Source organism: Brassica napus, unplaced genomic scaffold (genome assembly GCF_020379485.1).
Source record: "Brassica napus cultivar Da-Ae unplaced genomic scaffold, Da-Ae ScsIHWf_1093;HRSCAF=1557, whole genome shotgun sequence".
Lineage (NCBI taxonomy): Eukaryota > Viridiplantae > Streptophyta > Magnoliopsida > Brassicales > Brassicaceae > Brassica > Brassica napus.
The window spans coordinates 92,501-107,500 of record NW_026014518.1 but is presented as its reverse complement, the minus strand read 5'-3'; positions in this window follow the sequence as shown (position 1 = coordinate 107,500).

The following is a 15,000-nucleotide window of genomic DNA, read 5'->3' as shown; positions in this document are numbered from 1 at the left end:
GTATGGTGAAAATCATGAACCTCGGTTGAAAACTTCAGAACGTCCTGATCTTCATGCTGGTTCGGCTCTATGTACTGATCCGTGGACCGCGGTCTATCATTCCCTCCTTCTTCAAAAGGATTTGTCCTCAAATCCAAAGTACCTATATCAAAAAGAGATGAATCAGATACAAAGGAATTCATGGAAAATTCAGGGAATGAAAAATATGGACAGAAACTTCCTTGGAGTTTTGAAGTCATTTTCATCAAGGAATTCCAAGTGCTTTGGCGTCCATTGGTGCTTGCTCTCCTTAGAAACTTTGGTTCATGAAGGATCGGTTTTGGCTCAGGCCGATTCTTTCTGGGGCATGAATCTCCTTTAGAAATCTGGTACTCGCGGATAGATGGACTGAAGAACCTCCGTTTTGGAAAATTCATAACTTCTTCATCCGTGAAGCTTTTCATGCGCTTCCAAGCCTCCGTGAATCCTTGATGAGTTGGTTTTCTTTTAAAATTGGATTCAAGACAAAATACGTTCGGACTGTTGAGATATCCGTCTTGGACTGAACCTCTGTCGCTGGCACCAAGATAGCCGGTTTGAACAACAAAGCTTCTCCAATTCTGAGGTTGTTGGGCACGGCCAATGCTTTCATTCAGAGGATGAACCTGTCTTTCCTGGATACTCAAAACAAACACTAAAAGACCAGGATCAAATGTGCAAGATAAATATTTGTTCAAATCACAAATCAAGATATCTTTTCCAAGAACAAATTGCACATTTTTCAGCCTTTCAAGGTGCTCATCAAAGTAAATATTACAGACAAGAATTTTATCAAGATATGCAACAACAGTATTCATTTTCAAAATGGGCATATCCTTCCCAACATCTGAACACACAAGCTTAAGTTCAGTTTGAGAAACAACTATCAAAGACTCAAGACATTTTTCAAAGAATGTGTTGTAGACCAATATATCATCAACACTCAAATCAAAAAAATTCTCACAAGATGATCTCCGAAAATTCCAAGTTTTATCATTTTCAAAACTCAAGAGATCAGGCTGCAAAACAGAATCACAAAAATCAAGTTCACAAAAACCAATTTCAGTTTTAAGTGAATTCTGTTCCAGCATCTTTTTAATTAAGAAATTGTCCAAGTCCAGAGAAGATGCAAACAATTCATCAGTGATAAATCTATGCCTAGAAGAGTTCAGATCAAAGCTATTTTCTTTGAAAACAAACGAATCAAAAGATTTTGTAGCACAAAAATCAGTTTTTTTCAAATCAAGCTTAAGATACTTTTCAAAATGATCAAAAACTTTGCTTTGTTCCAGGGACTGATCAAAGCTCAAAATAATTTCATAAGTGATGCCATTGACATTTTGAAAACGTGATTGATCAAGACATTTATCAGGTTCAAAGATTTTTAAAGAATTAATCAGGTTATCAAAAACATATTTTGAAACAGAAAAATCTTTCATCTTGTCAAGACCAAAACGAATTACATCATCAGTACTGACTTTCACAAACATGTCAGGCAGAGAATTAAGAGAAGAAGGTTCCTCACAGTGCTCTTGAAGATCAGGAGGTAAATGGGCAGAAGTTGTGCCGGGATCAAAGCATAGATAATTCTCCATAGCAATGGATGTGATGCTTGTTGCTTCTTCATCAAAGACTGGACCAGGTTCGTCCTCCTCATCAAAGATAGGACCTAGATCATCATCCAAACATATCCTAGTGTCAAGACATGGGCACTGATGTGGAAAATCCAGTGGCTCTTCCTCAAAAACCTGTGGAGACAAAACAAGACTACTCGGAAGCTCCGGTTGCAAAACAGTTAGTTCTACAATAGCTTGTTCATTATCAAGATCAAACTCAGTTTCAAGAGAAGGAAGATCACAATCTTTTTCACCAAACATCAAACTTTCAATTAGCTCTTCATCAGAATTATCAAAAATGGGTAGAGAATCTGAAAAATCTTTAAGTTCTTCAAAATGGTTTTCAGATTCACCTTGGGCTTTCTTACTGATGAACAAGGATGGCTCAGCTACTGGGGCACGTGTGGATGTGCTCTTCTTTTGGCTCTTGCTGACGTCCTTGAGGGCTTTGTCCACACCCTTCACAAAGTTATCACAAAATTGTTGGACATCAAACTGAAGCAATCGCCTTCTTGGATCAGATTCACCTTTGGATGTATTGACATGCTCTTTGCTCCACCTGTTTGGTTTCTCCTGCACATCAACAAACTCATCAAAAGTATTCAAAGCATATTTAAAGGAGGTTTGAGAGACAGAAAGTCGTGGGTGCTTCTCCTTGTTACTTTTCCTTTGAAGACCAAACATCATAACCTGAAAATCTCAACACAAAAGTTAGGAAATAAAGCCTCACTCTCTCAAGTGTTTTATTCTCACCCACTCAAGTGTTTCTCTCAGATTTAGGTGTTCACACACAAGTTTCTACTCAATGTTCTAAGAGAACAAATCAAAGAATCCCAATGGGTAAATCCAAGCAAACAAGGGAATTTTCTCAAGATAGAAAGATAAGAGATTTTGATTTTTGAAATCCGTTTTAACCACCTCAAAGGCTGGATTTCTCCTCAGCCAGCAGGCTTTCTCTTCCACCACCAATCCACAAACTTTGAACTTTTTCTATTTTTTTTTTTTTTTTTTTTTTTTTTTTGAATCAAATCGTAAATCTTTTTTTTTTTTTTATATGGATGGTAATGAGGGCCCGGATTTAAGAAAGGTAGAAGAAGAAGTGTTTGAAGAAGATGGAGAGATGAGAAGATGGAATGATAATAGAGTTACCGGAAGAGTGGCTCTGATACCACTTTGATAGACCCTTAGATCGGAACACTCAGCCGGTACGGTATTTGATAGGATCTCCGGATGGAGAAGTGATGGATCGAGGGATCTCACGAAGGATGCGGAAGGCCTTCGATATTTCCAAGTCTGAACAACGCCTGATGTGACTCACAGGTCCGTTGTGGAGACTGACTTGACTAGATCGCCGGATGTGACTCACCGGTCCGATTAGACAAGGTGTTTGCTCGGATGCTAACCACACCAAAGTAAACTAAGAAATGTTCTAAGCAAAGAACAAAGAGAATAAACTCATAAAAATGAAAGAAAAATCGATTATCTTATTAAGGGGGATCATCACATACTTATAAGGTTTGTGAGTCAAAGACACATAAAAACATTTGTGGGAAATCTAAACATAGAAAATGATAAAATTGACCAGATCTGGTCAAGGCACGAAATCACACTTTGACTGGCGAAATACCCTTCAAATTCTGTCCAGGTTCATTGTATCCTGAAGCATGTCCTGCGGACTGGGCCAGTACACAAGCAGGACAGTCCAAAGTAGCCAGTTTTGAAGTGTCACGGCCTATCTTGAGTTCCACTCGTCCGAATCCAAATCTGTCTTGACCGTTGCTCTTAAAATGCCAATCAGTACGGGAAATACGAGCTCCAGTTCGGTGAATTCGATCGTCTGGACATGGGTATTGATGAAGCCTCAAACTGGTCGAACGGGCAGTACGTGCGGTACAGTACAGAATTGAGTTGCGATGGACTGGAGAAGAATTGGTGCGTCCGAATGCGATTCCGTCTCGACTGTTCTTCATCAAATGGAAAACAGGACAGTGAAGACAAAGTCCAGTACAGTGAAATCGATCATCTGGCCATGGTTCCAGCCAAAGCTCCCATCCGGATGCATTTGGGACAGTCCGGTCAGTCTGGCCAGTATGGTGAAAATCATGAACCTCGGTTGAAAACTTCAGAACGTCCTGATCTTCATGCTGGTTCGGCTCTATGTACTGATCCGTGGACCGCGGTCTATCACACGTGTCGTTGGCTAAGTCCGTTCGGTGGAAGCGCCATTCGCACCGCCTTGAATTATAATTACCACCGAGTGGCGGGTAGAATCCTTTGCAGACGACTTAAATACGCGACGGGGTATTGTAAGTGGCAGAGTGGCCTTGCTGCCACGATCCACTGAGATTCAGCCCTTTGTCGCTAAGATTCGACCCTCCCCCTTTCCAATCACATGTTCCTCCCCAAAACGTTAAAAACCAAAAAACCCAAAAAAATTCAAGTATATAAGAAGATCCCGTCAGAGGTTCGAGATTTTTACTTGGTGAAATTTACTCTCAACCTAATATTTCAGATTGGCCGATGAAATGCAGCCCGCATGTGCACAAGTCTCGGCCAAAAGCATCCTGACGGGAGCATTAAAACCCAAAAGAGTTAATTCATCCCTTCAGTACGCTTGCCCATCAGTACGCTTGCCCATCAGTACGCTTGGCCTCAATCATACCAAGGAAAAATGTTAACACTTGGTTGGATGACGGAAAGTCGAGCCAGCATAAGTACTACTTGGACCAATCAGACTGACTTGGACAGTCCAGTCCATCAAAACTCGAGCTTATGTCCAGATCAGTACACGGATCAGTCCACGGGAAGGGCCAGCATGCTGATATGTGTACTGACATGGTGCATCAGTTGTCCAAAATCAGTACACAGACAGTCCACGGGAAGGGCCAGCATGCTGATATGTATGGTCAGCATGCTGATATGAGTTCAGTACACGGATCAGTCCACGGGAAGGGCCAGCGTGCTGATATGTGTACTGACATGGTGCATCAGTTGTCCAAAATCAGTACACGGACAGTCCACGGGAAGGGCCAGCATGCTGATATGTGTGGTCAGCATGCTGATATGAGTTCAGTACACGGATCAGTCCACGGATCAGTACACGGACAGTCCACGGGAAGGGCCAGCATGCTGATATGTGTGGTCAGCATGCTGATATGAGTTCAGTAAACGGATCAGTACACGGATCAGTACACGGACAGTCCACGGGAAGGGCCAGCATGCTGATATGTATGGTCAGCATGCTGATATGAGTTCAGTACACGGATCAGTCCACGGGAAGGGCCAGCGTGCTGATATGTGTACTGACATGGTGCATCAGTTGTCCAAAATCAGTACACGGACAGTCCACGGGAAGGGCCAGCATGCTGATATGTGTGGTCAGCATGCTGATATGAGTTCAGTACACGGATCAGTCCACGGATCAGTACACGGACAGTCCACGGGAAGGGCCAGCATGCTGATATGTGTGGTCAGCATGCTGATATGAGTTCAGTACACGGATCAGTACACGGATCAGTACACGGACAGTCCACGGGAAGGGCCAGCATGCTGATATGTGTGGTTAGCATGCTGATATGAGTTCAGTACACGGATCAGTACACGGATCAGTACACGAATCAGTCCACGGGAAGGGCCAGCATGCTGATATGTGTGGTCAGCATGCTGATATGAGTTCAGTACACGGATCAGTACACGGACAGTCCACGGGAAGGGCCAGCATGCTGATATGTGTGGTCAGCATGCTGATATGAGTTCAGTACACGGATCAGTACACGGATCAGTACATGGACAGTCCACGGGAAGGGCCAGCATGCTGATATGTGTGGTCAGCATGCTGATATGAGTTCAGTACACGGATCAGTACACGGATCAGTACACGAATCAGTCCACGGGAAGGGCCAGCATGCTGATATGTGTGGTCATCATGCTGATATGAGTTCAGTACACGGATCAGTACACGGATCAGTACACGGACAGTCCACGGGAAGGGCCAGCATGCTGATATGTGTGGTTAGCATGCTGATATGAGTTCAGTACAAGGATCAGTACACGGATCAGTCCACGGGAAGGGCCAGCATGCTGATATGTGTACTGACATGGTGCATCAGTTGTCCAAAATCAGTACACGGACAGTCCACGGGAAAGGCCAGCATGCTGATATGTGTGGTCAGCATGCTGATATGAGTTCAGTACACGGATCAGTCCACGGACAGTCTGTGTGTGCTAACGGACAGGCACGGACGTCCTGCGTGTGCTGGCGGACGTCCTGTGTGTACTGAACAGACAGCCCACGTGGACCAAAATCACCCGAACAGTCCACAGGAAGGGCCAGCATGCTGATATGTGTACTGACGGACGACCACGGACGTCCTGTGTGTGCTGACGGACGTCCTGTGTGTACTGACGGACGTCCTGTGTGTGCTGACGGACGTCCTGTGTGTACTGACGGACACACGGACACACACGGACGTCCTACATGTGCTGACGGACGCCCTGTGTGTGCTGACGGACGGCCACGGACGTCCTCTGTGTACTGACGGACGTCCTGTGTGTGCTGACGGACGGCCACGGACGTCCTCTGTGTACTGACAGACGGCCACGGACGTCCTTTGTGTGCTGACGGACGTCCTGTGTGTACTGACGGACGTCCTGCGTGTGCTGACGGACACACGGACACACACGGACAGCCACGGACGTCCTGCGTGTGCTGACGGACGTCCTGCGTGTGCTGACGGACGTCCTGTGTGTGCTGACGGACGTCCTGTGTGCACTGGCGGACACACGGACACACACGGAAGTCCTGCGTGTGCTGATGGACGTCCTGCGTGTGCTGACGGACGTCCTGTGTGTGCTGACGGACGTCCTGTGTGCACTGACGGACACACGGACACACACGGACAGCCACGGACGTCCTGCGTGTGCTGATGGACGTCCTGTGTGTGCTGACGGACGTCCTGTGTGCACTGACGGACACACGGACACACACGGACAGCCACGGACGTCCTGCGTGTGCTGACGGACGTCCTGTGTGTACTGAACAGACAGCCCACGTGGGCCAAAATCACCCAAACAGTCCACTTAGCGTGCTGATAAGTGTACTGATGGACAGCCGGACGTCCTGTGTGTGCTGACGGACGGCCACGGACGTCCTGTGTGTGCTGACGGACGGCCACGGACGTCCTGTGTATGCTGACAGACACACACAGACGTCCGTGTGTACTGAACAGACAGCCCACGTGGGCCAAAATCACCCACGGACAGCCCACGTGGCCTCGATCATACCAAGGAAAAATGTTAACACTTGGTTGGATGATGGAAAGTCGAGCCAGCATAAGTACTACTTGGACCAATCAGACTGACTTGGACAGTCCAGTCCATCAAAACTCGAGCTTATGTCCAGATCAGTACACGGATCAGTCCACGGGAAGGGCCAGCATGCTGATATGTGTACTGACATGGTGCATCAGTTGTCCAAAATCAGTACACAGACAGTCCACGGGAAGGGCCAGCATGCTGATATGTATGGTCAGCATGCTGATATGAGTTCAGTACACGGATCAGTCCACGGGAAGGGCCAGCGTGCTGATATGTGTACTGACATGGTGCATCAGTTGTCCAAAATCAGTACACGGACAGTCCACGGGAAGGGCCAGCATGCTGATATGTGTGGTCAGCATGCTGATATGAGTTCAGTACACGGATCAGTCCACGGATCAGTACACGGACAGTCCACGGGAAGGGCCAGCATGCTGATATGTGTGGTCAGCTGATGAGGCCATCCAAGTAGAGGTTCCCATAGTTAGGCACGGTCCTACTACCCGGAGTGGAACCAGGGCCTTGCGAGAAGGTTTCACCAAAGCTGTCCAGCATATCCTTGATCAAGATGGACAGACTGACCAGGACCAGCTGCTAATTGAGAAGATGGTCCAGTTGAAGATTCAAGATCAAGCCGGCCCAAAGGAGGTTCAGGACGCGGCCGACCCGATCCAGTTCAGACTCAACCAAGCCGGACTTCTCATTTCCACATCCGAGCTTGGTCCAGACTCAGTTTCTATTTCATCCACTCCAACTCTTTCCGGTTCTGAGATCTAGCCGACCACCAAGGGGAGTAGCATGTGTTGTACTCTTTTTCCTCACCAGGTTTTGTCCCATTGGGTTTTCTTGGTAAGGTTTTAATGAGGCAACATGCAAGCATGCTATTAGCCTTGGTCTAAGCCTTCTCAAACCGACCACCAGATGTCTGGTTTATTTTAATTTATTTGGTTAAGACTTTGGGCTAATGTTTCAGCCTCATTTTCGGCCAGCTTGTTTAAGGCCTTTTTATTTTGAGTCTCTTAAGGGGTAAACCCTATATAACTCTTTGAAGTTGGCGATTTTTGGCCTAAGTCTTTTATGAAATAATTTTGCCTTTGCAAACCGAAAACCCTAAGTCTTTTTCTGTGAGAAACAAGAGAGAGCAGCCGAATCTTATCAAGCTTCAAACCACCAAGCTTGTGGCGATTCTTCACCTCCATTCCATCCATCGATTTGCCTTGAGAGTGATACACATCCAGCAAGCCAAATCCCATAGCTATCCACCTCCATCCACTGTTCTTGTTGAGAGAGATACACATCCAGCAACAAGGATCCATCCCCCATACTTCTATCCTTCTTTTATTTTGTTATCTTGCATCATATAGTTTCTAGATTTGTCCATTCTTTATAAAAATCCATAAAAAGTCATATTTGCTTCTGTTCTTCATTAACCATACAGTTTTACTTTCTGTTCAATATTTTGATTCATAAAAACTCATAAAAATAGCATTCCTTTGTTTCAGGAACCAGACCGGCCAACTCCCAACCCATCGCGACCGTCTAGCCGTCCCATAACCGGCCGTTCGACCTGTCCAGTCCGAGTCCTCGAACCTCAGACCGTCCGTCCGTGCAGCCTGCTTACCGGCCTGTATCATTTTGGTATCAGAGCTCAAAGCTCCTACACCTTCGGTTGTATTCTATCCTTGCTACTTTTGTTATTTTGTTTGGTTCTTCAACTTGTCTTCTTTCCTGCATACCTTTTGATCCGTTTTTGTGCATCTTTCCTTCGAGTATTATGTTTTTGGCAACCATCGATTTTCACTTTCCTTTTTGATCGGATTTGCCATTAAATTGCATTTAATTTTTTTCTTGTCTTGCACTTCAAGTTTTCCATAAATTAAAAAAAAAAAGAAAGATTGCATTTTCCTATTTTAACTTTTCGATTTTTAACAAAAAAAAAAAAAGGAAAACTCACATTCATTGCATATATTAGTTAATATCCTTAGTCTTCTTCTTTGCAAATCACCCTTTTCTTTCTCTCTTGTCGCAGGACAAAAAAACCATGGGAGACCTAAATGGTGCACCAACACAAGCCGAGATCAATGCTCAGCTGATGGCTAACCATGCTGAACTCCAAGCCACCCTGGCTACTGTGACTGAGCAGCTGGCTCATATAGCAGGAAGGGATCGAGCTAATGCACCCCGGCCAAGGAGGAGAAACCAGCCCGTTCCAGAGGAACAACAGTCCCAATCCAGTGAGGACAACTCGGACACTGACCGTACCGAACCAGATGAGCCGCGGCGTGAACGAGCCGGACGTGGGAACCGACGGGAGTATCGGGTCCAAGGCGATGCAAGCCCGGTCCGAAGGAGATTCCGAGACGATGAAGTAGCTTGGCAAGGAGGCAAGGATCTCAAACTTACTCCTCCAACCTTTGCCGGAAAGGTTGACCCGGACGCCTACATTGAATGGGAGAGGCGCATGGAGTACATCTTTGAATACTACCGCTATACCGAGGCCAAGAAGATCGCCTTAGCCGCAGCCCAACTGACGGACAATGCCCTAACCTGGTGGGACAGGGAAGTAGCCGAGGTTGGCAGGGTCTATAGGATTGAGACTTGGGATGAGATGCGAGCTAAGCTCCGTGCAAGGTATATTCCCTCATATTATCAGCGGGACTTACTAAAACGTTTTCGCAAGTTGTCTCAGGGTACTAGGTCCGTAGAGGAGTACTTTGAGGAGTTTGAGGCTCTCAAGAACAAGCTCAGGACGCGCGAGACCGAAGAGGTTATGATGGCTCAGTTCTTGGAAGGCCTTCAAGACCGCATTGCTCGCAAGGTGGAGAGGCAAACCTACGTCAACTTCAATGATCTCCTCCACTATGCCATCCAGGCCGAGCAGCACATTAAACGGAAGAACGCCTCTAGTGCCAGGAACAAGACGCCATGGGCTTCAACCGGATCCAAGGGGTCTGAGAAGAACAAATCCATTGAAGTGGAAAACCGGTTCAAGAAGGGCCAAACCGACCAGTCCAAATCAGGTTCATCCGAACCAGGTAAGGGACAAACACAAGCTCAAAGAACTCGTGATATTACTTGTTTCAAATGTCAGGGAAAGGGGCACTACGCTAGGGACTGTCCGAACAAGCGTGTCATGATCCTTAAGGCAGACGGCGAGTATGAGTCCCAAGACGAGGCCGATGTAGAGATGGCCGACTCAGGAGACGAGATAGTGGACTATGCTGAAACTGGTGAGCTACTGGTGGTCAGACGAGCTCTCAGTGCTCTCTTTGATCCGGAAACCGTCCAACGAGAGAACATCTTCCATACTAGATGTAGCGTGGAAGGCAAGGTATGTAGTCTAATTATTGATGGTGGCTCTTGCACTAACGTGGCCAGCAGGTACCTTGTTGAGAAGTTAGGGCTAGCAAAGTTGCCACACCCCAGGCCGTACAAGCTCAAGTGGCTCAATGATGAGACGGAGCTTAAAATCTCGGAGCAAGTTGTTGTTACCTTTTGTATAGGTAAGTACCAGGACCAGGTGAAGTGTGATGTGGTTCCTATGCAAGCCGGCCATCTACTGTTAGGGAGGCCTTGGCAGTTTGACAAGGAGACTATTCACCATGGGAGGACTAACATCTACAGCTTTACCCACAACAACAAGAAGCACAGCCTGGCTCCTCTCAGTCCACAAGAGGTGTACGAGATGCAGAGGGCCATGGATCAGTCTGGATTGTTTAGTAAAACTAACCTTTACATCTCTTCTAGTAAATTGATTAAATCATTGCATCAAGACACACAGGTGCTACTAATGGTTTTCAAGGAAGGTTGTTTTGCAGGTTTTGAGGCACCAGATTGTCCAGCTGAGATGCAAGGACTAATGGACCAGTACAAGGACGTGTTCCCTGAAGAGATACCAGCCGGCTTACCACCCCTCCGAGGCATCGAACATCAGATAGACTTTGTGCCAGGCGCCCCACTTCCAAACCGAGCCGCATACCGAGTCAATCCGGAGGAGGCTAAGGAGCTGGAGAGACAGGTCCAAGACCTCATGGACAAGGGATACATTCGAGAGAGTCTCAGCCCATGTGCAGTACCCGTCCTATTGGTGCCTAAGAAGGATGGAACGTGGCGTATGTGTGTTGATTGCCGAGCCATCAACAACATCACCATAAAATATCGGTACCCCATTCCTAGACTTGATGATATGTTAGATGAACTGAGTGGTTCCACCGTGTTTTCCAAGATTGATCTTAGGAGTGGCTATCACCAAGTTCGGATGAAGGAGGGAGACGAGTGGAAGACTGCTTTCAAGACCAAGCAAGGCTTGTATGAGTGGCTGGTGATGCCATTTGGTCTTACCAACGCCCCTAGTACCTTCATGAGGCTTATGAACGAGGTTCTAAGGCCTTACATTGGTAAATTTGTGGTTGTCTATTTTGATGACATATTGATCTATAGTCAGTGCTTATCCGATCACATTAGTCATGTAGAACAGGTTTTGAAGGCTCTCAGGCAGGAAGGACTCTTTGCCAATCTCAAGAAGTGTGTATTTTGCACTGACCAGTTAATATTTTTAGGCTTTGTTGTGAGTTCACAGGGTTTGAAGGTCGATGAGGAGAAGATCAAGGCCATCCAAGACTGGCCCACACCGACCACTATTGGGCAAGTCCGAAGTTTCCATGGCCTAGCCAGCTTCTATAGGCGGTTTGTCAAGGACTTCAGCACCATTGCCGCACCCATGACCTCAGTGATCAAGAAGAATGTATCCTTTGTTTGGGGCCCTGCCCAAGAGGAGTCTTTCAACAAGCTTAAATATAGTTTAACTCATGCACCCGTTCTTACACTCCCTGATTTTAATAAAACTTTTGAGATTGAGTGTGATGCATCAGGTACAGGCATTGGAGCTGTCCTCACTCAAGGGGGGCGACCAGTGGCATTCTTTAGTGAAAAACTGAGTGGAGCTGCCCTCAACTACCCAACCTATGACAAAGAGCTATACGCTCTAGTAAGGTCCCTTGAAACTTGGCAGCATTACCTATTGTCTAAGGAATTTGTTATTCATACAGATCATGAGACACTTAAGCACTTGAGGGGACAGACCACACTCAAGAAGAGGCACGCCAGATGGCTCGAGTTCGTGGAGACCTTTCCCTATGTGATCAAGTACAAGAAGGGCAAGGACAATGTGGTGGCCGATGCACTGTCCCGGAGACACACTCTCATTGTGACCATGGAGGCCAAGATCATGGGTTTCGAACATATTAAAGAATCTTATGCCACTGATCTTGATTTTAATGAAGTTTTCAGGAACACTGAGAAGGGGGCTTTTGGGGCATACTACCAGCACGAGGGGTTCCTGTTCAAGGGAAAGAGGCTGTGCATTCCCAAAGGAGCCATGAGGGAACTGCTGGTTCGGGAGGCCCATGGTGGCGGCCTCATGGGACACTTTGGTCGGGACAAGACTTTGAGTGTCCTAACTGAACATTTCTTTTGGCCAAACATGAAGAGGGATGTGGAGAGCATATGCGCCAAGTGCACTACTTGCCTCAAAACCAAGTCCAGGTCACATCCTTACGGTTTACAAATGCCATTACCGATTCCTAACCACCCTTGGGTAGACATTTCTATGGACTTTGTGCTGGGTTTACCCAAGATAAACCACAAGGATTCCATTTTTGTAGTGGTAGACAGGTTCTCCAAGATGGCCCATTTCATAGCCTGTAACACCACTAATGATGCCACTCAGACCGCCGACCTATTCTTCAAAGAAGTGGTTCGACTACATGGTGTTCCCCGAACCATTGTCTCTGACCGTGATACCAAGTTCCTCAGCCATTTCTGGAGGACACTATGGGGCAAGTTCGGAACCAAGCTACTATTCTCGACCACTTGCCACCCCCAGACCGACGGCCAGACTGAGGTAGTAAACCGTACGCTTTCTCAACTGTTGAGAGCTACGGTCGGTAAGAATTTAAGAAATTGGTTGTCTTGTTTGCCTTTTGTTGAGTTTGCTTATAACCATGCTAGGCACTCTACTACTAACCTGTCACCTTTTGAGATTGTTTATGGGTTTCAGCCAGAGACTCCTTTGGACTTCACCGAGCTGCCCAGCTCTATGTACCGCAGCCGTGATGGAGCCGCCAAGGCCGAGTTTGTTAAGAATATGCACCTAAAGGTCAAGGAGAGGATAGAAGCCAAGGCGGCTAAGGTCAAGGCCAAGTATGACCAGAAGAGGAAGGAGATACTGTTCGAACCCGGGGACTTGGTATGGTTACACATGCGGCCCGAGAGGTTTCCAGAAGCCCGGAAGTCCAAGCTCTCTCCTCGTGGGACAGGACCATTCCGCATCCTAAAGAAGATCAACGACAACGCCTATATCCTTGACCTCCCTGCTGAATTTAAAATTTCACATACTTTCAATGTCTCGGATTTGTCTCCTTTCCATGCAGATAGTGATGACTTTGCAGATGATGGTGTTCTGAGGCCAGAACCTCTTCAAGAGGGAGGGAATGATGAGGCCATCCAAGTAGAGGTTCCCATAGTTAGGCACGGTCCGACTACCCGGAGTGGAACCAGGGCCTTGCGAGAAGGTTTCACCAAAGCTGTCCAGCATATCCTTGATCAAGATGGACAGACTGACCAGGACCAGCTGCTAATTGAGAAGATGGTCCAGTTGAAGATTCAAGATCAAGCCGGCCCAAAGGAGGTTCAGGACGCGGCCGACCCGATCCAGTTCAGACTCAACCAAGCCGGACTTCTCATTTCCACATCCGAGCTTGGTCCAGACTCAGTTTCTATTTCATCCACTCCAACTCTTTCCGGTTCTGAGATCTAGCCGACCACCAAGGGGAGTAGCATGTGTTGTACTCTTTTTCCTCACCAGGTTTTGTCCCATTGGGTTTTCTTGGTAAGGTTTTAATGAGGCAACATGCAAGCATGCTATTAGCCTTGGTCTAAGCCTTCTCAAACCGACCACCAGATGTCTGGTTTATTTTAATTTATTTGGTTAAGACTTTGGGCTAATGTTTCAGCCTCATTTTCGGCCAGCTTGTTTAAGGCCTTTTATTTTGAGTCTCTTAAGGGGTAAACCCTATATAACTCTTTGAAGTTGGCGATTTTTGCCTAAGTCTTTTATGAAATAATTTTGCCTTTGCAAACCGAAAACCCTAAGTCTTTTTCTGTGAGAAACAAGAGAGAGCAGCCGAATCTTATCAAGCTTCAAACCACCAAGCTTGTGGCGATTCTTCACCTCCATTCCATCCATCGATTTGCCTTGAGAGTGATACACATCCAGCAAGCCAAATCCCATAGCTATCCACCTCCATCCACTGTTCTTGTTGAGAGAGATACACATCCAGCAACAAGGATCCATCCCCCATACTTCTATCCTTCTTTTATTTTGTTATCTTGCATCATATAGTTTCTAGATTTGTCCATTCTTTATAAAAATCCATAAAAAGTCATATTTGCTTCTGTTCTTCATTAACCATACAGTTTTACTTTCTGTTCAATATTTTGATTCATAAAAACTCATAAAAATAGCATTCCTTTGTTTCAGGAACCAGACCGGCCAGCTCCCTTCCCATCGCGACCGTCTAGCCGTCCCATAACCGGCCGTTCGACCTGTCCAGTCCGAGTCCTCGAACCTCAGACCGTCCGTCCGTGCAGCCTGCTTACCGGCCTGTATCATCAGCATGCTGATATGAGTTCAGTACACGGATCAGTACACGGACAGTCCACGGGAAGGGCCAGCATGCTGATATGTATGGTCAGCATGCTGATATGAGTTCAGTACACGGATCAGTCCACGGGAAGGGCCAGCGTGCTGATATGTGTACTGACATGGTGCATCAGTTGTCCAAAATCAGTACACGGACAGTCCACGGGAAGGGCCAGCATGCTGATATGTGTGGTCAGCATGCTGATATGAGTTCAGTACACGGATCAGTCCACGGATCAGTACACGGACAGTCCACAGGAAGGGCCAGCATGCTGATATGAGTTCAGTACACGGATCAGTACACGGACAGTCCACGGGAAGGGCCAGCATGCTGATATGTGTGGTCAG